Raw genomic sequence first — 3,691 nt, forward strand, 5'->3', positions numbered from 1 at the left:
AAAGGATGCATTACGTAACCAAATTAAATCGGCATACTCCCCTCGAACATGTTGAAGGACGAGCAAGGTCTGCTGACCTTTTATAACGAGAGGCAAATTATGTACTACGCATGTTTGTGCGTAAACACACTTGATTGTCATATACGCGTACTGTGTTCGCATACGTTTCGCAATTTGAATAGTATGCTATAGGCTATAATGCGCAATGCGTTTTGGGCGTTTAAACGTTACAAGTAAAATGTGTTGGAGATGTTTCTGCATAATATTATGTGTATGCACTAGTAAATGTCATATGCGTACAAGGTTTGGCAAGTCTTGTGTTGATTATTATATACGTGCGCGGTTCGCGTGGTGCGTATGTATGTGTATACACTCGCGTATGTCATTGCGTATACTGTTCAGTAAGTCATGCATTCAGCATTATGTGCGTGCGCAGGCGAGGAAATGCGTATTCATGTTTATTCACTCGCGTATATCCTACGAGTACACTGCGTACAATGATCGCGCGTCGGCATGCGAGGTGGACAGGTGTATCTTGTCACGCGTGTGTTTGGCGCGTGCGTTATCAACAATAATTATTATGAATACTGCCCTGATAATTCTGACACATTGAACCTAAACTACGCAAAAAAAGTTTCTTTATGGTTAGGTAATTTACCCACTATTAAAATCTAGCGACCAATTGTGTACGTTTTCTAAATAATCGCATCGGGAGATTGTCCTGCGCATTTTGACACCTCAATCACTACCCTACGACACTCCTGAGAAAAGATATGAATGTTTAAGTAACACGAAGTCGAAAAATTAACATTGCAAAGAAGCCTATTCAATGGTTTTAGAGCTGATTCACTGATCCAAGACGGTTTCATTATTCCCGCCTTTTCAATTTTAATTTAAAGCATTTTAATTGATGCATGTTGGATAATCCTTTGCTTATTGTGCAGATGAATGATCAAAGACAAAGGTGAGTGGGTACTAAGACATTTACGTTTTGAGAGATGGATTTGGAAAAGGGATTCAAAACAGGTCATGATTATCAGCTGCATTCCTGGAAGCAGAAGGAATTGAGACACTTGAGTGGCCCTCCAGAAGCCCTTATCTTAACCCCTTGGAGAACCTTTGGGATCAGCACAAGAGACGAGTCAACAAGAAGATAAAGGCAGATACAACAGTGGTGGGATTGCGTCGCATCGTTATCAACGAGTGGAACTGGGTTGAGCAAGGTAACATTCGACGCCTCGTTAGGAGCATGAGACGCCGCGTGGCTGCTGTAAGGGAAGCCAACGGTGGACACACAAAGTATTGAAAGACTGGTAAAGAAAGAGATTAATCTCAAGTGAAGTTGGAAGCGGCAGTATAATACCTGAAATGTGCTCAGCAATTAAACAGCAAAATGTTATCTGCATAGTTGTTGTTTTTTGTGTTCTTTTATGCTGAAAACTTGAATAGGCCTTTTTGCAATTTTCATTTTTCGACCTCGTGTTACTTAACCATTCATATCTTTTCTCAGGAGTGTCGTAGAGTAGTGATTGAGGTGTCAAAATGCGCAGGACATTCACCCGCATGCGATTATTTAGCAAACGTACAAAATTAGTCGCTAGATTTTAATAGTGGGTAAATTTCCTAACCATAAAGAAACTTTTTTTGCGTAGTGTACTTAATACAAGCAATACTATAGTATATACACGCTTTACGTATGTTTAAAAAAACTTTTTTGGTGTACACCAAAAAAGCCTTGTTTCTTCAAAATAATGGACTTTGAAAAGTCCACTTCGAAAAAATGTGTTGTTTATTGTTTTATGGTAATATTACCTACTATTTTTTGAATAAATTTTGAGTCTGACGAGGAATTTGTGTGCGAAGTGCAAATATCCAGATTTGAGGATGACGAGCACAATATGAGAAAAGTGCGAGCAGAGGTTGAAATGATTTAACAGATTCATGTTCTAGACATAACTGAAAAACATAAACTAAATAATTTATGTATGGAGTTATCAATACAAGTTTCGTTAATTGGCATAAGATATTATATATTATTATATATATATATATATATAGAAATTAACACGCAACTATGAAGTAAAAATTGTTTAATTAAACCTGTAGTACTCTTCCAAAGTATACAATCATGACATATGTTTTGTTAAATTACTTTGAATGTGATGCAACTTGCACTTTTCAAGGTTATGACGTGGAACATTAACCGCGTAGATCGGCTGCAACTGATCATCACCATGCGATCTGTATGATTATGTTGAACTTATTCCATGGATGATAGTAACCTTTATGTTACAAATTTATAATTAATCTAGAAAACGGCTGTTGAGCGATTAAGAACACATGTTCACGATCATTTTGAAGTGGATGCCGGCACTGCAGTAATAAAATGTCTGCCTGGTATAGTTAAAGTTTTGCACTTTCGGGTTAAAACACATTAAGGTTGAGTTTAAGTAATATGAGACTTTTTTGTAGAAAATAACGCATCCATGTGTCTAAAAAAGTTTTTTTGCCTTGTACTTAACTGTCATTGTCCGCCATTCGTATAATTATGTTTCGTTACTGTATTTTGCGTTAAATTTGCATAGGGATCGCCAATATATCGAGCCCAAAATGGTCAAGTCAATTCAATTTCCCCTGGGTACCCGGGGATGGCCGGTCGTAAACACCCCGGGTAAACACTTGGCCAGTCCCGGACCCTCCCTGGAAATATGGAAAGGTTTCTATACATAAACCATCATGCGCACTGTTTCCACCTCGATACATCTGAGCACACATTTTCCACCAAGAGCTTCCAAGCAGAGAGCAACAAGCAGTGAAAGTCTCCACCACAGTCTTTGATTACCCTACACGGTTGAGTGCATAGCTATGTGAGAGCTGTAGAGCTTCTAGCTGCAAAATTGGCCTCTTTGATTGGTTTATGTTGAAACCTCAAGTGTGCCCTTCATTCAATTCCTTACAATATTTGTCAAATTTTATGTCATTAAATGAAAATACACACTTACATTGTCCATATACTAGAGTCATTAGAATGAGCAATGGCCAATTCTCTTTAAGATCCAAATCGTATGCAAAAATTTTTGACTTTGCTAAAAGAGTGCTTAAAAATTCATATGCAAATCTTGAGCCACTCCCCGACCCACCCGGGACCAAAATCAGATCCAAACCGATGCAAATCCTGGGTATTCCACGGCCCTAGTTCCTGGCCCTGGGCATCGGATTATTATTATTATAAGCCTAGATCGTCTGGTTTTAATATCGCGGCGATCTTGTCATGTGGGATCAAAAAGCTTTGTATTGCACGGGGTGAGTTATAATATGAGGTTTCGTCGCCAAAAGCATAACCTAGGAAAGATCTTGTAAGCTATTATACTGTAGATCACCCGGTTGTTAAATTATATGATAGCTTATGATGTTGGGCCCGAGCATTGATGAAGATCTCAGCGTCACTGGATTTAGATGTTTTTGCTGACTCAGTATAAGTATGAACATTTAGCCCATGTCGACGAATTATGGAAGCTACATGTTGCGCATACATGGTAAAAGCTCTGGGGCAAATTATATACCCTTGTGGAACATCACAATTTAAAACAAATTTATCAGCCATTACTCTAGCAATAGAGACTCTGAAATGATGATTGGTTATACGACTAGAACCACTTTAGGGCTGTGCCGTTGATACCAAAGCCATGTT

Source organism: Amphiura filiformis, chromosome 10 (genome assembly GCF_039555335.1).
Source record: "Amphiura filiformis chromosome 10, Afil_fr2py, whole genome shotgun sequence".
NCBI classification, from domain to species: Eukaryota; Metazoa; Echinodermata; class Ophiuroidea; order Amphilepidida; family Amphiuridae; genus Amphiura; species Amphiura filiformis.